Below are 27,624 nucleotides of genomic sequence, written 5' to 3' on the forward strand. Positions count from 1 at the left end.
TAAATAGATTACAAACCCAAATAAATATTACAACCAAATCGAATGAACAAACAACCAACACAATCATTCAACCAAACACAAGGCCATGGCTAGGTTATGAACATCTATTACACATCCAAATATGCAATAATACAAGACCAAAATGGTTCCCCTTTTTGCCTCAAAATTTCGGCCAAAGCTTAAGCAAACCGAAAGTTTCGGGTTTTGTCCAAACAAACTAAACAATCATCCAAATGACTTGGTTTTTCAAGATTACCACATGCATGTAAAGTATAACCTTGAAAAACCATGGGGTAACCAAAACCCCAAAAATTTTCGGCCAAATGGTGAAACCCACCATAAACCCGAAAAATTTTGGGTCTAATGAAGCATGCATTCGTATAAGCGGCTCTTGATGCCATTGTTGGGTTTTAACAAGATTATCAAAGTGATAAAATCCCTATTTTACCAAAAACGCAGCGGATATAAAAGTTTTAAATCTTGTTAATATGATATGTATAAAACCAATTTTAAACATGCAAAACCCAAACCCGGATCCAAATACGAATTACACACTATCAAATACATGCATGTCACTATAAGTCCATGCATGTTACTACTACCTTTCAATATGACAAAACCGGGTGAATGAGATGATGATTGAAAGGTAAGAACTTGAATATGGAAGCTCCTCAAGCTAGCATACCCCAAGCTTCAACAACACACCACTTCTAGCTAGGATTTGCACTTGAAATTTTCTTTTTCTTTTCTTATGTTGGATGAAAATTCCCAAGAGAGGAAGAGAGAAAAGTTTACTTGGATATTATGTGTGTTATGAAAGAATGAAAGAGAAAGACTTGGTTTTATTTAAAGGCATCTTTCTCTCCACCAATAATAACCATTGCATGTTTCCACTCACCTTGCATGTCTCCACTCAAACATATAATAATATTACATTTGAAAGAGTTATTATCTTTTTCTTTTATAAAACTTTAAACATATATATATATATATATATATATATCCATACATATATACTTTTATAAGTTTATAACTTATAACTTATAAAACCTATTATATGTTAAGAGACATGCTTGGTTATTATTATTCACATATTGTTATTTAACCAACTTAAATAACACTATGTAATGTTCTTTCATAAAACATAAATCATCCATATGATTTGTTTATTACACAAGTACATTTTATTTAGAAACCCCTTTCCAAATAACTCAAGTGTTAATATTCATTTGTTATGATCACATCATATATGAACGAATATTATCGGTGTTTGTCTAGCTTGTTATTGGGTATGACCCGACTTGGATCATAACGTACTAGCCACATCAATTTAATATGTCTCTTGGGCAGACCGAGTCCAACAGACACGGTTTGAGGCGTATTAAGAACGACTCGAGTTAGGACTTGCCTTGTTTACTACTTGTCTTTCTTATTTGTTTTGTTTGTTAGTTTAAAATAGTTTAGCTAATTATAATTTCTTTTATTTATTTTAATAGTTGTATGCGACGTACTCGATCTCTAGGACCACCAGAAGTTGAAGGATTTCCCTAACCAGAGAGAGAGCTTCTTGAGAGACGTCGTACAAAACCGTCTTCCACTTCATCTACATCCGTCGGTAATACGTTCTCTTCTCCTACTTTTTCTGAACCCGTCATTAGGGATAGGACTATGGGCGACGCGAGTCCACCACCGAGGAGGACAGTTGCAGACCGGGCCCGTCCGGTCGATGCTGGCGCGAGATCCAGCATTGCTCCACCAGCTATAGGAGTTCAAACGACTTGGCAGATTCCATCTAATGTTCTGAACACGATTGCTCATTCTGCTCAATTTCACGGGTTACTCCACGAGAACCCACATGCTCATATCACTCGCATCACATGAATTTGCGACACGTTTCATCTTGCCGGCGTATCCGAAGACGCCATCAAACTCCGAATCTTTCCGTTCTCACTCGTTGATCATGCGAGTCTGTGGCTTGAGTCCCTCCCACAGGGATCCGTTACTACTTGGGCTGCCATGCAGACCCAATTTCTTGAAAAATACGATCCTCCGGCTAAGGCCGCTCGTTTGCGTAACCAAATTCATTCTTTCCAGATGGAGGACACCGAGAGCTTCTACGAGGCGTGGGAAAGGTTCAAAAATCTACTTGCGTTATGTCCAAACCACGGCCTACAATACTGGGCGGTTGTTGAGAAGTTCTACAACGGAGTGACGTACGCAACTCAGAGTATGCTCAACACAGCTGCAGGAGGTAACCTACTGACAACGAAGGATACGGATGAGTGCATTGCCTTGTTTAACGGTTTAGCCATGAGTGGATACCAGTGACCACCAGTTAAGAGTACTAAAACCGTCGATTCCCTATCACGCGGCATGCATTCGGTCGACACGAGTACCGCACTTGCGGCACAAGTTGAAGCGTTAGCAAAGATCGTGAAGGACTTGCAAGTGAAAAGTAAGTTATGCGAGATCTGTAGAGGGGGACATGATACTGTTCAGTGCCCGGTAGGTTTCCAGGAGGAGGCAGTCGACTTCGTTAATAATCTAAACCGAAATCAACATTCTTTCAATTCTTATAATTCGGGGTGGAGAGGTAACCAAAATTCCAACTGGAGGAACGGAAATCAGTTCGGCTTCCAGCAACGTTAGAGCCTATTCCAGGATTCCGGTGAGGGACCGAGTAGTGGGGAGAAGAAGCCCACGTTAGAGGAGATGATAGCACAGTAGACACAGATTCTGTCGCAACTCATGACTCGAGAGGACTCCCGTCATAAAGAAACTCAAGAGAAATTCCAGGAGCACGAGTCATTCATGAGAAATCAAGGAGCGTCAATTCAAAATCTTGAGCGTCAGATGAGAGAGATAGCAAGTCGTCTAAATGAGAGGTCGCCAGGTACACTTCCAAGTAACACTGAACAAAATCCGAAGGCGTTCGCGAAGGCTGTGACGACAAGGAGCGGTGCAGGGGCACGTAGCGAGCCCGTGATTCAAGAGGCGACGAGAGGAGTCAGTAACGAGCCTGCAGTAGATGTAGAGGAGCATGTAGACGAGGAGATTCAGTTAGAGTCTCCACCGGCCAAGGTGCATCAGAGGCACAGCCCCGGAAGTTCAGCACAGGCCGAGAACCAACCACTACCCAGCATACCACCGAGAGTCTACAAACCTAGACTCCCATTTCCCGTGAGAGTCCGTAGGGATAGAGACGAGGAGCAGAACTCCAAATTTCTTGATCTTCTGAAGCAACTTCATCTTAATATTCCTTTCCTTGAGGCACTTACACAAATGCCCAAATATGCAAAGTTTCTTAAGGATATTCTTTCGAACAAAGAGAAGTTAGCCGAAGTCTCTTCCATTCCTCTGAGTGCTGGTTTCTCTGCAGTCTTGCAGAGAAAGTTACCAGAAAAGATGCCCGATCCTGGGAGTTTCACAATTCCCTGCATCTTGAGTGATAATACGGTCGTCCATGCGCTGGCAGATCTTGGTGCCAGTATTAATCTCATGCCGTATTCCGTGTATCGCAAGTTGGGTCTAGGCGAACCGAGACCTATCCGTATGAGTATCCAGCTTGCTAATCGTTCTGTGAAATACCCCCGAGGGGTGGTCGAGAACATGCTTGTTCGTTTCGACAAGTTCATCTTCCCGGTGGACTTTGTTATCCTGGACATGAACGATGACGATAGTGTCCCACTCATCTTGGGCCGACCATTCCTTGCCACTGCACAAGCATTGATTGATGTCTGTGAGGGTAAATTAATCTTAAGAGTTGGGGATGAGAACGTCACCTTTGACGTTCGATAGTCACTGAAACACCCCAAGTCTGCTGATGACTCCTTATACTTTATTGATACCATCATGGAGCATGTTGGGGAGTTTCTCAGCGAAATTTGTGGAGGATCTGCCTCCGACACCCAGATTCTCGATAGGGAGATTCCGGAGATGGAAATGGTTGCCGTAACCAATCAGTCCTTAAATAACGACACCGAGTCGCATACCCCTAAATCTGGCATGTCTGCTGAGATCGTACGAGACGATCCGATGGACCGACCTTCAGTCGAGAGTCCTCCTCTTTCCTTAGAGCTTAAGGATTTACCTTCCTATCTTGAGTATGCATTTTTAGATGAAGAGAGGAAGCTTCCGGTTATCATTGCATCTGCTTTGACCGAGGTCGAGAAGGAGAAGTTGTTGAGGGTGCTACGATAGCACAAGGAGGCTATTGCATGGAAGATCATCGACATCAAGGGTATCAACCCTTCGTTTTGCACTCATAAAATCCTCATGGAGGAAAATTTCAAAACTGTCGTCCAGCCGCAACGGCGGCTTAATCCGAAAATGCAAGAGGTCGTAAAGAAGGAGATCATTAAACTCCTTGATGCGGGGATCATTTTCCCCATTTCTGATAGTGCTTGGGTGAGTCCAGTCCAAGTGGTTCCTAAAAAGGGTGGCATGACTGTCGTCACCAACGAGAGGAACGAGCTTATTCCCACGAGGACTGTGACGGGATGGCGAGTCTGCATTGACTATCGCCGATTGAATGATGCCACCAAGAAAGACCACTTTCCTATCCCATTCATTGATCAGATGTTAGAGCGTTTAGCAGGTTAGCAGTATTACTGCTTCCTAGATGGTTTCTCCGGGTATTTCCAGGTTCCGATAGCTCCCGACGACCAGGAGAAAACCACTTTCACCTGCCCTTACGGAACGTTTGCTTACAAACGTATGCCGTTCGGACTTTGTAACGCTCCGGCCACATTCCAGAGGTGTATGGTGGCCATTTTCCATGATATGATCAAGGACTCCATGGAGGTGTTCATGGACGATTTTTCCGTATTTGGGAGTTCCTTCGATCATTGTTTATCAAATCTCGAGAGGATGATGTCCCGCTGCGTTGACACCAACCTAGTCCTTAACTGGGAAAAATGTCATTTCATGGTTCGCGAGGGCATTGTTCTAGGTCATCGAATCTCAAGTGCGGGGATAGAGGTTGACCGGGCAAAGGTCGAGACCATTTCTAATCTTCCCCCGCCTACTTCTGTGAGATCAATTCGTAGCTTTCTAGGTCATGCCGGGTTTACCGCCGGTTCATCAAAGATTTTTCTAAAATCGCGAGACCCATGACCAAACTTTTGGAGAAGGATGCTCCATTTGTTTTTTATGAGCAGTGTATCGAGGCGTTTGATCTTCTAAAAGACAAACTCGTTAACGCCCCAATCATGGTAGCTCCCGACTGGTCGTTACCATTCGAGTTGATGTGTGACGCGAGCGACTTCGCAGTCGGAGCGGTTCTTGGACAACGGAAGGATAAACATTTCCATCCAATCTACTATGCGAGCCGGACCTTAAATGGCGCACAGGAAAGCTATACCACCACCGAAAAGAGCTTTTAGCTGTGGTGTTTGCTTTCGACAAATTTAGGTCCTATCTGGTTTTGTCCAAAACGATTGTTTATACGGATCATGCCGCAATTAGATATCTTTTCAGCAAGCAGGATGCTAAGCCTCGTCTTATCCGATGGATCCTGTTGCTTCAAGAGTTCGATATAGAGATCCGTGATAAAAAGGGGGCCGAGAATGTGGCGGCTGATCACCTTTCAAGTCTAGAGGGAGTTGATTTAGGAGATTCAGGAGTTAGGATCGACGATCATTTTCCGACGGAGAGTCTGATGTTTGTTACTGCACAGGAGGAAGGTTTTCCATGGTTTACTGATTTCGCGAACTATCTTGCTGACGGATACATCCCAAAGATGCCTTACCAGCAAAAGAAGAAATTCTTTGCTGACATCAAATTTTACCTTTAGGACGATCCATATCTTTTCCGCATTGGTTCTGATCAGCTTATTAGAAGGTGTGTAGATGTCAAGGAAGGATGGCAAATTTTAAGCCATTTTCATGTGGGACCGACTGGAGGTCACCACGGTGTGAGTTCTACAGCAAAGAAAGTCTTTGATTCTGGTTTTTACTGGCCGTCTATCTTTAAGGATGCGCATCTGTTCGTTAAGAGATGTGATCGTTGCCAGCGTGTCGGCAACATTTCTTCGCGAAACGAAATGCCCCAGAATGCCATTCAAGTTTGTGAAGTTTTTGATATTTGGGGTATTGATTTCATGGGACCGTTTTCATCTTCGCGTGGAAACAAATACATACTCGTGGCCGTCGATTACGTGTCTAAGTGGGTTGAGGCCAAAGCTCTACCCACCAATGATGCCCGAGTGGTAGTCCGTTTTCTAAAAAGTCTATTTGCTCGTTTTGGAGTCCCGAAAGCCTTGATCAGTGATCGAGGTACTCACTTCTGCAACTCGCAGATGGATAAGGCATTGAAGCGTTATGGGGTCACCCATCGGCTTGCGACCGCCTACCACCCACAGACTAGTGGGTAAGTGGAAGTGAGTAATCGGGGCATCAAACGTATTCTCGAGAAAACGGTTGGTTCAAATCGTCGGGATTGGTCCGACAAATTAGATGACGCTCTATGGGCCTTCCGTACAGCCTACAAGACTCCAACTGGTTCCACACCATTTCGGATGATTTATGGGAAGGCATGTCATCTTCCTGTTGAATTGGAACACCGCGCTTCATGGGCCCTTCAAAGGGTTAATCTGTATTTACCCGCCGCAGAGGGTAATCGTTTCCATCAATTACACGAATTAGAGGAGCTCCGGGATCACGCATATGCACAATCATTTCGGTATAAGGAGCATACGAAGGAACTGCATGACAGGAAATTGAAGGGTAATAAGCAGTTCAAGTGTGGGGATAAGGTTTTACTGTATAACTCACGGTTGAGGTTATTCCCGGGAAAGTTGAAATCCCGATGGTCGGGACCATTCACGGTCACTGAGGTTTTCCCGTATGGCACGATTGAGATACAAGATCGAAGCGGGAAGTTTAAGGTGAACGGCCATAGATTGAAGCACTACATAGGAGAGCCTATAACTGATCAGACAGTCGAGGTGTTCTACCTTGACTCATTCACCGAGGAATAGTCGTGATGGATGCATCATTCGGGAGACAGCCCGAGTTGTAGAGTTTGTATTATGATTCTCTTTATTATCTATTTTTATTTGTTTTATTTTTATTTATATTTATAAAAACAAAAAAAATATTTAATAAAAATAAAAAAAATTAAAAAAAAATCAAAAACACAAAAATATGTTTATTTCTTATGTTTTTGTTTTCTGTTTTGTACGCCGCTACATGCGAGCGAGTTTGAGTTGTTTCAGGTATTATTATGCGCATGGTAGCTCTGATGGCGTTTTGGAACTGGTTCACCCGAGGTTGCGGCCGCGAATGAAATGCTATACGGTCATTCGTTCGAGTCATACACAGCTATGAAGAATCTGCATCTAAACCAGGGGAGTAACCCGTTCTCTATTTTAATTTCTGTTCTTTCAAGTTTTAATTTTATGCTTTACGTTTTATTTTTATTTTATTTCTTTTCCTTGTTCTCATCGAGGACGATTTCGTTCTAAGTGTGGAGATGGGAATTTATTTTACTTAGTTGTAGAAAAAAAAAATTTAATTTAAAAAAATAATAATAAGTTTTCACTTGTTTTTCGTTTTCGTACGTTGTTTGATTTAAAAAAAATGTCCCTTGTTTTTAGTTTCTTTTTGCATTAAAGTGGGAGATGATGATATTTATCGGAAATCGGTTTTTCAAACTACTAATAATATGAGATAAATAAAAGAAAACGCACTTAACTTGGGATGTGTCGGTAGGCTCTGCCTTGAAAATGAAAGGGCAAATTTGATAAAACGGTTAAACGGAAATCCTTTGTGGGTAAAGCGTTTTGTCCGTGGAAAATAAGCAATGAAAGGTCGGGCCATACTCAAGCCTCAAATTTTGGTATGAAAAAAGTGGTAGTATCATGAGTTTTAAAAATTTGAATACGTTATCATATGATGCTTGGGTAGGTTTAACGTTAGAGTATGCCGTGTAGCCTGTGATATAAATCTTAAACTACTAGTTTAGTGTTTACACCTCATTGGCGTATGGTTTTATAACCTTAAATCCTGTATTGATGGGATGCTTCGGGTCCGGAGATCATGGGTCTGTATGCAATCTGTTTATCTGGGTATTCACAATTCCTAAGTGGGGTTGTGGATATTTAAAATAAAGCCAAAGAGCAAACCCTTATAAGTCTATAAACATGATCACAAAAAGTACAAAAGTCCAAATATACTACAGACTTGATCATCCACGCTGTTAGCCATGTGGGGTCCCCTTGCTCGCGTCTCATTACCATTAAGAAACGGACCACATGGGACACGCTACATGTAAGCCATACAGATGAAATTTTGCATACTCACCTATGGTGATGGATTTGGGGTATTGCTTGATAACGGGGGTATGTCATGTTGTGGGGAGCACTAGCTATAAATTAATTGAACCTTAATCGTATCTAATGGCTGCTTGGTAGACATTGATGCTTAAGCTTAGGTGGATAAACAATACCCTTGATCGTCTTAGCTATTCATAAATATTGAGCAACAAAGTTTTAAATCTGCTAACTTTGAGGTTTAAGTCAAGTTGGGGTGGTCTGGTCCGGTAAAAGCTGAAAATAAGCGGGTCTTAATTGTGTAAACCACTAAGTAATATTATTGTCGGATCTTATTTGTCCCGGTAAAGATTAAGGCATGGGTTTAGGTGGACAACAATATCGATGATCTCGGTTTTTGCGTTTTTCTGAGCTTTAAAATCTAACCTATATGTTTGATTTGACTTTGATTTTCCGATTCTGATCCAACTGCAGTCAAATCTTTTTCAGGGACGAAAAAGTCTTAAGTGTGGGGATGTTTGATGTGTAGTAAAACACACTTACTTTCCTTATGATTTTATCATGGTTTTTGTGCTTAATTGTTTATTTTATGAAAGTATTGGGGGTTAAGTGCAATAATTTACAAAGTTTAAATGTTAATTGTAGGTTTATGAAAGATGGTGAAAAAAGAGTTAATTTGGAAGATTCTAGAGGCCTTTTTGGTCAAGTTTTAAAGCTACAACTCAAGGTCCAACCCAAACCCACAAGTTAGAAGCCTTGCATGATATTATATTAAGTTAATTAATTTAATTCTTAGCCATTATCCAGCCAAGAAACCCGAAATCAAAAGAACCCTAACTTCTTTCAAGGTTCCGATCGGAACAGCAGCAGGAAAAAGCAAAAAAAAAAAAAGAAGAAGGCGGCGGCTGTGGTGGCTGTGACGGCTGGAGAGGAAGAAGAACACCAAGGAGACTCTTGTGCAGCTGCTAGGCATCAAATACATTCATAAACTCAGCCATATAACCCTAAGTAATCATCTTTAAACTTTGTTTATTGTTCAAGAACCCTAACTAGTTGAATTGATCTTTTTCTTTGGATTGTTTTGCAAGTAATTGATTGTTTGACTTTGATTTAGTTATTCTTGGATCTTGAATGAGTTTGATTATGTTTATGATGATGTTTATGATGTTTTACTTGAATGTTAATGGCTGTCCAAAATTAATGAGTAGCTAATCTTGTTTGTTCTACGTAGGTTTGATGAATATTGTTAGGTTTTGACTAGTAATATGGATTGTTAATGATCGTGGCTTAAATTGTTAATGTAAAGTTTGATTTAATAGTAAATTAGATTGTGTTTGGTGGCTGTGTTTTGTTTGATTATACCTAATAACCTCGTGCTTTAATTAATTGAATCGGTTTTGATTAGTTGTTGCATGTTTAAGGCTCTTTACTTTGTGTTTAGGGTTTGTTTGCGAGGTGTACAACCGTAGGGATAAGTGGGTAAATTAATTAAATAAAATCAGTTGTGAAACACCTTCTTAGAGACCGAGAGGTGATAAGAAGTAAACTCGTCTCATTACTTTTACTTGTTAGAATTAAGATCGCGCGAGAGCGGGTTTTGTTCTTGTCGGGTTTGGGTGTTTGAGCGATTAGTTGGTCTAGTTTAAGTTAAGTTGAATTGTTCCTCTATCCTTGGTTGCGTAGTATTCGTTTCCATTAGGCTAGTGTGTCGGTGAGACCGAGAGGTGAGTCGGTATTAGAACACGTTAATAATTTGTTTTCCCGGTTTGTTCTTAAAATCAACTAAGATAAGTTAGAGTTTGTTAGTGAGACCGAGAGGTGATCTGATCTTCTTGAGCGAACCTTAGTTGTGTCATCCTTTAGAACCGGTGTCGTGAGAGTTTTCAATCCATTGTCTTGTCATCTCCTTCAATATGGTTCTTACCTAGGTAGACGTTTTTATCATTGCAGTCAAAGTTTCCGAAGTTTTGTCAAAAGTTTTCATTTAGTTAAGTTAAGTAGTTAAATCAATTCTAAAATAAATCAATTAAATATTTTGGTGAGTCTTGGTTAGAGTTTAGTGATAATAAACGTTTTCACGTGTCTTCGAGTTCGATATCCGAACTTTCTTCATCTGTGCTATACGCGACCGGTACACTTGCCGTTTGTGTGAACTAGGATAGATTGTTTGGTTTTTAAAGCTTAGTTGCGACTTGTGTTTTATTTATATATATATTTTCGCACATCAGTCAAATAGATCATCAATCCTTGGCAAAGGATATCTATTCTTTACCGTAAGCTTATTCAACTCGTGATAGTCTATGCACATTCTCATACTTCCATCCTTCTTCTTCACGAATAACACTGGTGCGCCCCACGGGGAGACACTTGGTCTATAAAACCTTTGTCGAGGAGTTCTTGCAGTTGGGACATCAGTTCTTTCATCTCGGACGGTGCTAGACGGTAAGGCGCTTTCGCGACGGGTTGGGCTCCTGGTACTAAATCTATATGAAATTCTATCTCTCGCTCCGGTGGCAACCTCGGAAGATCCTCAGGGAATACTTCTGGGTAGTCGCACACGATAGGAACATCTTTCATCTCTTTCGTCTCGGCCGTAGCGTTGGCAAGATACGCCAAGTAGGCACCACACCCTCGCCTTAACAAACCCTCGGCTTTTATCATCGAAATGACATTCAGCCCAGAACTTTCCTTGTCACCATAAACCGTCACCGCACTACCATCCAAGGATTTTAACCTTATTATCCTATTCTTACACACTATCTGAGCTTCGTACTCAGACAACCAATCCATTCCCAAAACTACTTCGAATCCTCCTAAGGTCATAACATACAAGGTAACAGGGAACTCATGTCCTTCTAACTCTATCTTACAGTCATTAACCATTTTCATTATTTGATGTGTGTATAATGATGCTCTTACAACTAAGCTTTAAATTTATTAAACAAGACTCCTAAAGAAACCACACAAAACCGGCAAGTGTACCGATCACTAATAGTATAGACCTAAGGAAGTCCGAGTATCGAACACAAGGACACTTGAAAACGTTAATGATACTTAACCCTAACCAAGACTCACCTAAGAATATATAAATGATTTTTAATAATTAACTACTTAACCTAACTTACTTTAACTAAATTAGTTAACTAAACTTAACTTAATTAAATGAAACTCTTGACGAAACTTGGAAACTTAACTGCAATCGGAGAAAACGTCTACCTAGGTAAGAATCATATTGAAGGTATAATAAGATAATGGATTGAGGATTCTCACGACACCGGTTCCTAAGGATGACACAACTAAGGTTCACTCAAGGAAGCTAGATCACCTCTCGGTCTCACCAACAAACTCTAATTTACACTTAGTTGATTTTAAGAACAAAACCGGATGACAAATTGTTAACGTGCTCTAATGCCGACTCTCCTCTCGGTCTCACCGACACACTACCCTAATGGAGACGAATACTACGCAACCAAGGATAGAGGAACAATTCAGTTTAACTTAAACTAGGTCAACTAATCGCTCACAAACCCAAACCCGACAAGAACCGAACCCGCTCTCGCGCGATCCTAATCCTAACAAGTAAAAGCTATGAGACGACTTTACTTCCTATCACCTCTCGGTCTCAAGGAAGGTGTCTATCCGCTGATTATATTCAATTAAAACACTCACTTAAACCTTACGGTTGATCAACCCGCAAACAAACCCTAAACACTAAGTAAAGAGTCCTGACAAGCAACAATCAATCAAAACTCGTTCAATTAATTAAAGCAAGAGGTTTATAAGTGTAATTAACAAATTCACAGCCACTAAACACAACCTAATTCAATGTTAAACCAAACTTTACATTAACAATTTAAGCCATGATGATCAACAATCCATATTACTTGCTAAAACCTAACAATAATCATCTAACCTAGGTAGAACTAACAAGTTTAGCCAATCATAATCAATGAACAGTAGATAAAATATATATAAATGATAAACATGCTCATATAAATCTGATTACAAAAGGTTTGAATGCTTAAACACCAAAAACGAACTCACAAACGTTAAAATAGTCAAAACCGACAACCGAAGGATAAAAGATGGAACTGCAAGCTTGTCCTCCTTGGTTTCTCCTCTAGAGAAGGTGTGGGATGGCTGGAAACTTGAATAATTTCGTTCATAGGGTTTTAGGGTTTATATATATATATGTTTAAACACCTCCTTCCTAATATAAAATAGGTTAAAACAAGCCCACTAGGCCCACTAGAAGACAAAATAGACGTGGTAGCTGATTCTTGAACATTCTTGGCAGCCTTGGGACATGTTGGACTCTACCACATGCTTCTTGAATGGTATGACCTGGTCGCGTAGCTCGAACATGACATTTTCTGACGTTTTTCGACTTTTAGCTCGTTTATCTTCGTTTTTGCGTACCGGCTTCATCCGAGCTCCGTTTTAGCTGATTCTTTTTCCATTTGACTCGTTTTCTCGCTCTCTTCAACATGGAACCTATCACATACACAAACATGTAATTTCATGCAAGAAAAATTTATATTCGTTAACGTTTTACGCACAAAACAACCCAAAAACGAGATAAAAACGCTATGTGTTTTACAACACATCAAATATCCCCACACTTGAACCTTTTTCGTCCCTGAAAAAGAAATCTACACAGGATCATAACCAAGTGAAAAACAACAAACTCCCAGATTATTTAACATTACTAAAGCATAAGAAACAACTCGACATATTGACCGCGATTGCCGATATTGTTGTCCACTTAAACCCAGCCACCAGCTAATCAAGCCCCCCTTTTGCATTAAAATTTTTAAGTCCAAAAATTAAGGCTACACCTACCCCATCTCAGACAAAGAGAGCTAGAAAAACTAGAGTCGAAGCAAACTGGTTCGACAAATCACTATAAGCCAAGGACTCGTTGATAGTACTAATTAGATGCACTTGGTGAAATTTTTGATGGATGAATGGTCATGTGGAGGTCATACGAGCTATTCCTAAATATTATTGGACTTTGTCCTATATATTCCCTAAAAAAATATTTATTGACTAAAAACCTTCGAGCCCCAATAGTGTATCCTCAGAGTCACTATCCCCTTGGTAACACGTAAACTCTAAGTCCCGTCTAGTATGTGCATCTTTGGCCTCTTTTACTAACTTTAAAGAAAGCTTCTTTGGCATTTTGCAATACATAACTTTCTTCACAAGCATTTTGCTTTTCTTGAATAACTTTTGAGAATACACAAACATAACTTTCAATACATACTTTTTTTTCTTTTCTTTTTCTTTCTTTTTTCTTCTTTTTTTCTTTTTTTTCAATCTTTTATATCACCCTAAAATATATAACTATTTCTAAGCTCGTAGAAAGATGGACATGTGGTGTGTGCTGGTTTTGAGTGCATCTAAGTGTAACCATCTCAAAGTTTTCAGATTATGGTAATCCTCCCTAAGCATCGAAATTCGGTTTCACCGTTTTTCAGATTATTATATATATAAAAACTGCTAAAGAGGGCTATCAAAGCTAGTTGGGCCTACCGACACATCCCAAATCAGATATGAAAACCATGTCTTCTTTTATTATTATATTATATTTTTCAAAAGTTCCGAGAGTTCGTTAACACAATGGTAATAATATCATTTCCTGCTTAACGTAGAAGAAAAACAATTTTCAAGGGACATTTTTCTTTAAAACTTTTTTTAAAAAAATATTAACTCTCAAGATTTTCAAAATTCTTTTATTTTTCTTAAAAATGAAAACGTCAGTTCCCCATCCCCACACTTAAATTTCACATTGTTCTCAATGTGAGACAAGGAAAAGACAAAACTAAACATAAAGAAAAATAAAGTGGAACAGACTCCCCTGGTATATGTGATCATGAAAGTGTCCGGTGAATCATGTTCCTCGCTCTCCTATTCGAACGCAAGCTTAAAACTCCAATGCTCTCTATCAAGCTATCACTAACGAACGAAATCGGCAATCCTTATGCAAATTGCATCCCCACACTTGTTTAAAACTCTAGCTCATCAACCGCATCAGCCAACCAAGGAATAACCTGCAAGTAAGAGAAGAGACACCCGGCAAAACTCGAAAATAAAAATAAAATGAAAATAAAATAACAAGAAAAGATATTACCGGGTTGCCTCCCGGGAAGTGCTAAGTTTATTGAATAGTCTTCAGCCGGACTCACTCTCGAAACCTCAATCAGGGGGCTTCTCCTTTATCCTCTTCCCATCGATGCTCCTCAACACTCTCCTTTTACAATTGGTCGGGAAGAAACCAATTGCACAACTCTCATGGGCCCGATCATATGAATTAAACTCGACCCACCAACTCTTGAATTCTCCCAAAAATGGTTGAATGAACTGAAATGGGGATGTCAATCTTTTCATCACACTACGATTTCTTCGCCCAGAAATCCTCCTAATTCTTTTAGCCAAATTTTTAAACCTTAACACGTCCCGAATAGAGATTGAGTATGGTTCGTGTTTTGGTTTTTCACAATCGAGGTGAAGTGTCGGAAGGACCAAATCACAAAATACTTCATGATTCTCCTTACAAAGCTCCTTCTCGATCCCCACACTTGGCTCGTTATATATTAAATCTTCAAGCAGCTTTAGATCACCAAGTGGGTCAAACTTGCCTTCATCCGTAGTGGCAAAGTCCATCAACTCTTCACCAAACTCATCCTTAAATTCTTCCTCCCAAGAGGGAACATACTCCTCTACTCTATGCTCCTCCATTCCGGTATCTTCAATCTCACTCAGGGTTTCAAAAAAGGTGGATTCAAAGGTGGAATATATTCCAAATCATTTCTAATGGCAAACAATACATCGTCCATTATTGATTCCAATTCAGGGGTTGGCTCTAATATATTTCCCGATAAGTCTTTATACCCTAAAAAGTTCCCCATTTGATCATATGCAAATGGTATGGAGGAGGCTTTGCCACAAGTGATTCCCATGGAGCTTTCCGTACCTCGACTTCTATCCTCCTTCACTCATAAGCATCATGTACCCAGTGATCTCCGCCACACACTTTGCACCATGGCGTTCCAACCTGTCGTCCGAACATATTTCCTGTAAAGAACACTCGAAAGAAAAGGATCACGGGCACCAGATAAAAATAGAATAAAATACTAAAAATAAAATTAAACTAAAACTAAACTAATTAAAATAACTAATCAAATCTAAATATACAAAAATAAAATAGGTAAATCCCAACTCTGGTCGTTCTCAATACGCCTCAAACCGTGTCCCCGGCAACGGCGCCAAAAACTTGATGTGTGTATAATGATGCTCTCACAACTAAGCTTTAAATTTATTAAACAAGACTCCTAAAGAAACCACACAAAACCGGCAAGTGTACCGATCACTAATAGTATAGACCTAAGGAAGTCCGAGTATCGAACACAAGGACACTTGAAAACGTTAATGATACTTAACCCTAACCAAGACTCACCTAAGAATATTTAAATGATTTTTAATAATTAACTACTTAACCTAACTTACTTTAACTAAATTAGTTAACTAAACTTAACTTAATTAAATGAAACTCTTGACGAAAATTGGAAACTTAACTGCAATCGGAGAAAACGTCTACCTAGGTAAGAATCATATTGAAGGTATAATAAGATAATGGATTGAGGATTCTCACGACACCGGTTCCTAAGGATGACACAACTAAGGTTCACTCAAGGAAGCTAGATCACCTCTCGGTCTCACCAACAAACTCTAATTTACACTTAGTTGATTTTAAGAACAAAACCGGATGACAAATTGTTAACGTGCTCTAATGCCGACTCTCCTCTCGGTCTCACCGACACACTACCATAATGGAGACGAATACTACGCAACCAAGGATAGAGGAACAATTCAGTTTAACTTAAACTAGGTCAACTAATCGCTCACAAACCCAAACCCGACAAGAACCGAACCCGCTCTCGCGCGATCCTAATCCTAACAAGTAAAAGCTATGAGACGACTTTACTTCCTATCACCTCTCGGTCTCAAGGAAGGTGTCTATCCGCTGATTATATTCAATTAAAACACTCACTTAAACCTTACGGTTGATCAACCCGCAAACAAACCCTAAACACTAAGTAAAGAGTCCTGACAAGCAACAATCAATCAAAACTCGTTCAATTAATTAAAGCAAGAGGTTTATAAGTGTAATTAACAAATTCACAGCCACTAAACACAACCTAATTCAATGTTAAACCAAACTTTACATTAACAATTTAAGCCATGATGATCAACAATCCATATTACTTGCTAAAACCTAACAATAATCATCTAACCTAGGTAGAACTAACAAGTTTAGCCAATCATAATCAATGAACAGTAGATAAAATATATATAAATGATAAACATGCTCATATAAATCTGATTACAAAAGGTTTGAATGCTTAAACACCAAAAACGAACTCATAAACGTTAAACTAGTCAAAACCGATAACCGAAGGATAAAAGATGGAACCGTAAGCTTGTCCTCCTTGGTTTCTCCTCTAGAGAAGGTGTGGGATGGCTGGAAACTTGAATAATTTCGTTCATAGGGTTTTAGGGTTTATATATATGTTTAAACACCTCTTTCCTAATATAAAATAGGTTAAAACAAGCCCACTAGGCGCACTAGAAGACAAAATAGACGTGGTAGCTGATTCTTGAACATTCTTGGCAGCCTTGGGACATGTTGGACTCTACCACATGCTTCTTGAATGGTATGACCTGGTCGCGTAGCTCGAACATGACATTTTCTGACGTTTTTCGACTTTTAGCTCGTTTATCTTCGTTTTAGCGTACCGGCTTCATCCGAGCTCCGTTTTAGCTGATTCTTTTTCCATTTGACTCGTTTTCTCGCTCTCTTCAACATGGAACCTATCACATACACAAACATGTAATTTCATGCAAGAAAAATTTATATTCGTTAACGTTTTACGCATAAAACAACCCAAAAACGGGATAAAAACGCTATGTGTTTTACTACACATCACATCACTAGCGGTTTCTACTATAAACATTTCAGACACTTGGCAACATTTCATTTTAGCTAATTTACTAAACGGTGTAGCTACGAAACTTCTATTCGCACCCGAATCAAATAATACTGAAGCAGGAATACCGTTTACTAAAAACGTACCAGTCACAACATCCGGAATCTGTTTAGCCTGTTCCTGGGTCAGCATGTAGGCGGCTCTAGTCCTTGGCCTAGTTTGGTCGGCGTCTTTCTTTCCACTACCTCCATCTCCGCCATCGGTACACTCCCTTGCCATATGACCCGTCTTACCACACTTGTAGCATGCGGGTTTTACATCACACTCGTTAGCATAGTGCCCCACCTTCCAACACTTATAACAGGCATTTGTTCCAAGTCTACACTCCCCGCCATGAGCCTTTCCATATTTGTGACACACATCCGAACCAGTGCCCCACTTGCACTCTCCACCGTGCACCTTCCCACACGTCTTGCACGTCTTTCTCTCCCACACCTTCTGCTTCTTGTCCTTAGAGTTCCACAACTGGGTACCAGGTCGTTTAACGGGAGCGACCCACTTCTTGTCTTTCTTCTCTTCCCCCACCACAACATCGTCCGCAGCCAGATCCTCATAAACCATCTCTGCGAGTTCGACAGCAGAGTCAAAAGTAGCAGGTTTATTCGCCCTGACCAGCATGCGAACCTTTTGTGGCAGTCCCCTCACATAACACTTGATTCTCTTAGCCTCGGTGTTGACCATTTCGGGCACCAACCAAGACATTCGGTTGAACTCGGTGGTGTACTCACGATGTGTCAACGTCCCAGCTTTCAAGTTCAGGAACTTCATCTCCACCCTCTCAACTTCGGCGTCAGCACAGAACTTCTTCATCACCAATTCTTTCAGATCCTCCCACCTCATAGCCTTGATTTCCTCTCGGCTCCTTCTTTGTTCAATCGATTCCTGTAACACCCCGTAACCGCAGCGGAAACGTACACGGGATGCAACAGACACATCTGATATCAACAGCATTGTTTATAAAGAAAACACCACTACATTAATTTAAACATATTACATTGTTCTGAGTTTCATAACCATCTAAGCGTTATCACATAAGTGTTACCGATAGTACATTATCATATTTAATGCAAAATATAGATCTCTAGACTTCCACAAAATAGCACACAGCATCGAACACATATCACTCATTCCGATTTGAGTGTACCTAGAAAGCATGTAAAGAAAACGGGTCAACTACGAATAGTTGGTGAGTTTCACGAATTTAAATAAACCATGACAAATCATTATAAAAATCATAAGTAAGTGATGTAATTATACTGAGTTCACAAGTGAAAACTCTATTAACCCCAAAACATATCGATTAACCTCCGGGAACTCTGTTACCCCAGAATACTTCCAATAACCCCTGGGAACTCTGTTACCCCAGAAACGCATTTAATAACCTCTGGGAACTCTGTTACCCCAGAAACACATTTAATAACCTCTGGGAACTCGGTTACCCCAGAACACTGTTTCGGGCCTTACAATATTAGCAACTTAGTTAATTACCATCTTAATACATTACCGTATGATTTCCGTACAATAAACATTATATAAATACATTCGTTTCCATGCGATTAGCATGTACTTAAACACTTTGATAGAAACATGCTTTCCGCCCTGGGAAAATATTTAAAACAGTTCAGTAAAAAGGGGCTCGTGAAAACTCACCTTCTTGTGAGCAAGATGTACTACGGTGCACGGCTACTGGTACAGATCTGTAATACGATCCCCAAATCGTTACTACACAATTTCTATCAATATAACTTAAATTCGTGTTAACCGGTACGTCCGGGGACACTGTTAACCCAGTACCGTACACGATCCGGGGACAATGTTAACCCCGAAATACTTTTCAGGACTTAGATTGTGATATCACCTAGAGTTCTTTAGTCAAAACTACCGTTAGTTTGTTTTCTCGTTTTGCGTGCCTATCACGGTTATCCGTCTTTATGTTTACAAAAATAAGTTTGACCACACACGACCCGAAAATAGTTATTATTGATATTTTCATTAAAGTGGTGAAATTAGAGCTCGGTTAGACACCCCGTTTGGCCGCGGGGCCCGTTTCCGTCTTTAATACACCGGAAACGGTTAAATCGGGTAAAATTACCCAAATCATCCGAATTATTTTCGGATGATTTATTTTTACTTGATTAACTTAGTTTCATGAAAATAGTCCATTTTTAAGGTTTTTAAGCACCAGTCAGCTCGCTTAGGCGAACTTTGCCGGTTTACACGTTTTAAGCTTTAAAAGTTTGTTTTTAAGTTCCATTTTGCACAAATAAATATCCGTTTAGTCTCGGACCTTGAAATTTTGTACAAACCATATTTTGACAGTAAGGAATTTTATATAATTTTTCCATAATTAATTTTTATATCTAAGATTTATTTAACCATTTTTAAACGTCATTTAAACACCAAATATGTCGAAAATACCAAACGACCTTCGAAAAATCCCAAACTTTTCTGGGATGACCCCTGTCACCCACATAGTTCCCTGTAATGTTTTCCAGAACCAAAAACTCACTTTTCATGCCATTTTTACCAAAACCGAGCTAGAAATCCCTAGAACTCGTTTTACCGAAAATCCTACTTAGACTTCTCCAATGAACCTGAAATTTTGTGTGTGACTTTTATATGTTATAAAAAGCTTATCTTAAAGTTTCCAGAATTTTTCATGATGTTTAGCTATTTTTCACCATTTTTGGCCAAAACCGAGCATTAAATTCACCAAATATTCATCCTTTATCCAAAAATTACCAAAAATTCACAGATCTCATATTTTCATGTGTAGATCATCTCTGTGAAATTTCGTGACCCAACTCTAGGTCTATCACAATCTGTCCAAAATAACTAAATCATACGAAAACCGAACTACTTTGTGTTTTCTAGCGTTAGATCGCAAAGATCTTGGTTTCTAGCCTTTGCTAGCCACTAGATACAACACTTACAAGCACAACAACACCACACCAAGCAAGTTATACCCACAATCAAGCCATTTCTTTAATGGTTTCGATTAAAACATCAAAACAAAGATTTTGACCGTAAAAATTCGTTTTTGACTCTTTTAACTACTTTCTTGGACCAAGATCCTTTGTATAACTTGTATACATCACTTGATCCTCCAAGAATCGGTTTCATCTCGGGTTTTCACCCATTTTTCATTTGAAACCTCATTTCCTTGTAAATGAATCAAGAAAAGAAGAATAACACGATTATAACTCGGTCTATACCTCGTTTTCTTGCTTAAAAACTTGGTTCTTGGATGGATGTTGGAGAATGTAGAGAGGATTTGGAGAGAAATCTTGGAGAAAAAGAAAAAGTGAATGTGTATGTGTGAGACTATGGACCGATCGGTCCATAGTAAGGTGGGGAGGGGGGCCCACAACTCTAACCATGGCCACACATTTGGATTGCGTAATCCAGATAAAGTTGTGGATAATCTGGTTCAGTTCATTTTTCGGTTAGACGCTTAATTCGGCTTAAAACGAGGCTAAAACGGTCGTTTTTCGGCTTAAAAATAAAATTTATATAAAACCGATTTAAAATCTTTAAAAACTTAAACCATGACATTTATTGACTCAACACATCATATTGTCGGTCATTGTGCATCTTTTTCGGCTTGATCGATCGTCTCTTGCTTGGTTTGATGTTAAAGGTTTCGTTTAACGTACCGACGTACTAATAAATCGAAATCCTTTTTCTGTGCTATAATTCACTTATCCCGAAGCCTTAATACTTCGTAAACCTTACTAAACATCATATATTTCATCTATGACGTAATCCCCGATTCGTTCGGGTTTCAATAACCGTTCATCGGTTAATCGTAATTCTAATACGACTAACTGTTCATTCGAGTATAATTCGTACTGTGAATCTTATATACTCGTATAAACACATTATAATTCATATATTCAGTATTGAATAACATGTAAATAGTATATTCCGGCTAGGGTATACCTGAATTTGCCGGAATCGTTACATTCTCCCCCCGTTATAAAAATTTCGTCCTCGAAATTTTACGCGTCAACTACTTCCTTTTGAGGAAATAGGTGGGGGTATTTCTTCCGAAATTCGTCCTTTCGTTCCCATGTATATTCTGGGCCTCGTTGCGAGTTCCATCTAACTTTGACCAACGAGATCTTATTGTGTCTAAGTTGCTTGATTTTCCCATCCACTATTTCTATGGGTTCCTCTACAATGTTGAGTTTATCACTTATTTGGACACCCTCTAAGGGTAACGCCGATGTCTCATTCGACAGACACCTTTTCAAGTTCGACACGTGAAACACATTGTGAACTGCACTCAGTTCATCAGGCAGTTCTAATCGGTATGCTACTGGACCGATTTTTGCAGTAATGTCGAATGGTCCAATGTATCTAGGGGCCAACTTCCCCGCCTTTCCAAATCTGACTACTCCTTTCCAAGGTGATACTTTCAAATACACTTTATCACCTTTCTCAAATGATAACGGTTTTCTACGGGTATCGGCATAACTCTTCTGCCGATCCCGTGCGGCCTTCAGATTGTTCTTAATTTCAAGAATTTTGCTGGTCGTTTCCTGGACCAGATCTGATCTAATAACCTGTGCGTCGCCCACTTCAGTCCAGCAGAGTGGTGATCGGCACTTCCGTCCATACAATGCTTCGTAAGGTGCTGCCTTTATACTGCTATGGTAACTGTTATTATAGGAAAATTCAACGAGTGGGAGATGTTGATCCCAATTTCCCTTAAAATCCAGTACGCATGCACGAAGCAAATCCTCCAGGGTTTAAATGGTCCTCTCAGACTGACCGTCGGTCTGAGGGTGGTAGGCTGTGCTTAAATTAATACGCGTTCCCAGCGCTTCTTGCACAGCTTGCCAAAGCTTGGAGGTGAAATGGCTATCCCGATCAGAGATGATTGAGATGGGTATCCCATGACGGGACACAATTTCATTTATATAAATCTGCGCAAGTCTCTCAGTGTTATAATTATTTCTAATCGGGATAAAATGTGCCGATTTGGTTAATCGATCCACGACTACCCAAATTGCATCATGTCCTCGGGACGTCTTGGGGAGGTGTGTCACAAAATCCATCGTGATCTGCTCCCACTTCCATTCGGGAATTTCCGGTTGTTGTAACATTCCCGAAGGTTTCTGGTGCTCCGCCTTAACCCTCGCACACGTCGTACACTTGCCGACGTATGTGGCTATATCCTTTTTCATACCCGGCCACCAGTAGAACTCCTTCACATCCTTGTACATCTTATCCGAACCCGGATGTATGGAATATTTTGATTTATGCGCTTCGTTCATGATCAATTCACGAAGATCATGGAGGGTCGGGATCCAAATCCGATATTTGAAGTAGAGAATTTCGTCCTTGCACTGTTCGAAATTCTTCTCGTTACCGAAAAGTCCCTCTTTTTCCAATTGTTCCTCTTCCAACGCCTCGCGTTGAGCGACTCGAATCAAATCCGAAAGGTTTGACTGGACTATCATCCCCAGCGCTCGCACTCGCAATGGCTTAATCCGATCCTTCCTACTCAAGGCATCGGCTACGACGTTAGCCTTGCCGGGGTGATAACGGATGTCACAGTCATAGTCGCTTAATAATTCGACCCATCTTCGTTGTCTCATATTCAGTTCTTTCTGATCGAATATGTGTTGCAAACTTTTATGATCGGTGAAGATGGTGCACTTTGTACCGTAGAGATAATGTCTCCAGATTTTAAGTGCGAAGATAACTGCTCCCAGTTCTAAGTCATGAGTGGTGTAATTTTTCTCGTGTATTTTTAACTGTCGAGAAGCATAGGCTATGACCTTATTATTTTGCATCAACACGCATCCTAACCCTCTCCGGGATGCGTCACAATACACGACAAAACCATCATCTCCGTCGGGGAGACTTAAGATCGGCGCTTGGCACAATCTTTGTTTTAGCGTTTGAAACGCCGTTTCCTGCTCTTCACCCCATTCATACTTTCGATCTTTTTGGGTCAGAAGGGTTAAAGGTTGGGCAATGCTGGAAAATTTCTCTATAAATCGACGATAATATCCAGCTAAGCCTAAGAATTGGCGGATTTCCTTTGGCGATTTAGGCGCTTGCCAACTCTTAACTGCTTCAACCTTACTTGGATCAACGTGTATTCCTTGATGGTTTATAACGTGTCCAAGGAATTGCACTTCTTGTAACCAGAAGTTACACTTGGAGAATTTTGCAAACAACTTCTCCTGATTTAGAAGCTCTAAAATTAATCTCAAGTGTTGTTCGTGCTCTTCTTTACTCTTCGAGTAAATCAAAATATCGTCAATAAACACGATGACGAATTTATCGAGGTAGGGTTTACAGACTCGATTCATGAGATCCATGAATACTGCTGGCGCATTTGTTAGCCCGAAGGGCATAACTAAGAACTCGTAATGGCCGTAGCGAGTCCGGAATGCGGTTTTTGGGATATCCTCCTCCTGGATTCTAACCTGATGGTATCCCGATCTAAGATCTATTTTAGAGAAGTAGCTCGCACCTTGTAGCTGGTCGAACAGATCATCGATTCGGGGGAGAGGATACCTATTTTTGATTGTCAACTTGTTCAACTCCCTGTAATCATTGCACATTCTAAGGCTCCCGTCCTTCTTTTTCACGAATAGTACCGGTGCACCCCACGGGGAATAACTAGGACGTATAAATCCTTTATCCAACAATTCTTGCAATTGGTTGGATAATTCTTGCATCTCAGATGGTGCAAGTCGGTAAGGTGCCTTAGCAACAGGGCCAGCTTGAGGTAACAGATCGATTCTGAATTCGACCTGTCGGGTTGACGGTAATCCAGGAAGTTCTTCTGGGAAGACTTGTGGAAATTCGCGTACCACTGGAATATCGTCCACCCGTTTTTCCTCAGAATCAGTGGCCGTCAGGCTCGCTAGATACGCCACACATCCCTGACGTATATATTTTAACACCTTGAGGTGGGATATAAATGGTATCATGGTGCCGGATTTTTCTCCTTGCACTAATACCTCCTCGTTCTCCGACACCCGGATTTTGACGATTTTCTTTTCACAGTTTATTTCTACTTTGTTACGTGCTAACCAATCCATTCCCACTATCACGTCAAAACTACCCAATTCTACCGGTAACAAGTCAATCAGAAAGAATTGTTCGTTCAGAATAAAAGGGCAATTCCGAACTATCTGATTAACTATCATGGTTTTACCGTTAGCGACTTCTATGGTGTAAGGTTCTATGGTTTCACCAATAGGAAGGTTTGCTATCGAAAGGAATCTAACAGAGACAAAACTTCTATCGGCACCTGTATCAAATAATACAGAAGCGTAATGATCAGAGACGAGGAATGTACCTGTCACTACGCTGGGGTCCTGGCGTGCCTCGTTCGCCCCCATCACGAATGCTCGGCCTCGCGCCGGATTGGACGACGATGCCTGACCCGAGGGTTGCCTCCCGTTTCCTCCCTGGTTCAGTTTCGGACAGTGTCTTTTAAAGTGATCCGTGCTGCCGCATTCATAGCAAGCACGGCTGGTGGTCACCATTTGGTTTCCTTGCGGGTTCTGCTGTCGGGCTGGTTGGGTCTTAAATGGTTGCGCACGGATAGGTTGCGGTTGTCGGTTCAGGTTGTTCAGATTTGTCTTACAATTTGGTGCGTAGTGTCCAATCCTGCCACACCGGTGGCACACCACCTCTTTGCACACGCCACCATGGTGGTAACCACATTTCCCACACTTAGGATACGTTCCCTTCTGCGGTTCTTGCCTTCCGCCCGAACTAGTCATGGCGTAGTTCTGGGCAGTGGGTCTAGCACGTTTACCTTGCTGCTTTTCCTGGGTCCTATGGTCATGTGAACTCTGCTTCCCCCCAGCGGACTCTCCTGCCACCTTTAGTGACCCGCTTCTTACGAAATCATACGTGACGATACCAGCTTGCTTCACCGCACCCTCATACGTCTGGTGTCCCCCAGAATTGACTATACTCCTTACTACTGGAGTTAGTCCCCAAATATAACGCTCCACCCTCTTCGACTCTGGGGTGACCAACCATGGTACCAATCGCGCCAACTCATTAAACCGGTTCGTATAACCCAAGTGGTCCGCCCCCTGCATCTCCAGATTCCACAATTCATTTTCTAATTTCTGCAATTCGTTTCTCGGGCAGAAATGTTCCAATACAAGAGCCTTGAGCTCTGTCCAGGTCATGCGGTTTGTCGTCGCCTGACCGCGAGTCTGCACTATCGTGTTCCACCATGTCAAGGCATGGTCCGTGAATGTGCAGGCAGCATACTTAACAACACAATCCTCGGGGCAGTTGCTGATATTCACCACGGATTCTATTTTCTCGATCCATTTAACTAATCCATTTGGTCCTTCAGACCCGCTAAACTCTAGAGGTTTGCACAACATAAAGTCCTTGATCGAACATCCCCTGGATGCACGAATCGGTTCCGTACGGTTCGTCTCTACCGTAGGTATAGGGCCATTACTGTCTGTAACGACCACCCTAGGCGGTGCGTCATTACTCGGAATCGTGTTATCATTCTGCGGAGGATTAGTATTTCGTTCCCCATCATTATTGGTGGTCGTTTGATTGCTCGGAGGGTTTGGATTGGCCGAATTGTTAATACTGGCGGCGATGCGCGATACTATATCCGGTATCGCCGCCTCTAACTGTTGAGCAATCAAACGACTCACGTCCACTTCCGACAATTGGGCTGAACGTTTTGGTGCCATTCTACACAACATCAAGAAAATATATATAATCAATACAAGTTCCAATCATAAAACACAACAAACATTCCATTCATTAATAAACGTTAATACATATTACACAAACATCCGTTCATATTACTTTCCTGTCACTATTACATTAGATAAGTTTTCCTACATAGGGCCTATGTCGGCATCATCTCGACATAACCCGCAACGGGTCAGTGCTTGAATGATACCCAAAAGTATCTATACTGATATGCCCCAAAAGAGACCCCCCCCCCTAAGGGCCAGTGGTTGTATTATAACTAAACAAGATTCACTTCATGTTAGCATCACCACTAACTGCTTACACAGAGTATCAAAAAAATGGTCCATGTCTATTCCCATCCCAACACAACTAAACACGGTGGTAAACCAACCCCACCAATATCGCCACCAACACCACCAACACAGCCATCATAACCCGGACCCGCATCTCCATCCGGCCGAGCATCCATTGGGAGTATGAGCACTCCCTCTTCAGCTGGGCAATCGCATACTGATGGTCCAGTATGCAATCACCCAAGTACATCCTCCTCTGGACTCCCACCGTCAGGGCGGCGGAGTGCTCGTTCACCTGTTGGGTGAGCACTCGGAGCCAGGCCGCCGCGTCCCGTTCCTGTCTCGGAAGACCCCACACAGGTGGAGCCGCAGGCTCGGGCTGAGAGCGGGAGGACTCGCCCCTGCGGGTAGCAGGTCTGGGTGGAGGCGAGATAGGTCGGACATGTGGGATACTGATCCGCGCCGTGAGGCGGGGTCCGAATCCGAGGGGTGCAGGGGCGGCCTGTGGTGCGGGTGGGGTCGGGGATCTGGCAATCCTAGCTGGGGAGGACTGGCCGGAACTCCTAAGGCTAGCCTCGCTAGGCTCTGTGCTAGATGCTACGAGTGGGCTCCCAGAGTCCCCGGAGCTGACCTCCTCCGGGTCCTCCTCAATCGACAAACTGGGGGTTCTTGACATTTTACCTGCACACAAGTTAACAAACATATAGTTCTTTCCATAGTGTAAATCATAATCAAATTAATATACACTTACTTATACAACTTGACCACATAACAATATTATCACATATTTGCACGTATGTTGCCAATTTTATCTATTAAAGTCCCCCGTGACTTTCCCTGAATTCCCTCGTGCAGACAAGTCTGTTATTATGTTCCGGACCATAATAACCCACTTGTCCATCCAAGTTCATCCCGATCTCGTCACAATATATTATTAGTTGATATTCAGATCCTATAATACTTGAGCTACTGGTTATATTTTAGGTATCTTTTAAAGACATCCTAATTCTTTATAACCAATGGCTCTGATACCAAGTTCTGTAACACCCCGTAACCGCAGCGGAAACGTACACGGGATGCAACAGACACATCTGATATCAACAGCATTGTTTATAAAGAAAACACCACTACATTAATTTAAACATATTACATTGTTCTGAGTTTCATAACCATCTAAGCGTTATCACATAAGTGTTACCGATAGTACATTATCATATTTAATGCAAAATATAGATCTCTAGACTTCCACAAAATAGCACACAGCATCGAACACATATCACTCATTCCGATTTGA

This window comes from Bidens hawaiensis, unplaced genomic scaffold (genome assembly GCF_021521415.1).
Source record: "Bidens hawaiensis isolate Kalapana, Puna unplaced genomic scaffold, B.hawaiensis_p1.1 tig00010745_1, whole genome shotgun sequence".
Taxonomy (NCBI): domain Eukaryota; kingdom Viridiplantae; phylum Streptophyta; class Magnoliopsida; order Asterales; family Asteraceae; genus Bidens; species Bidens hawaiensis.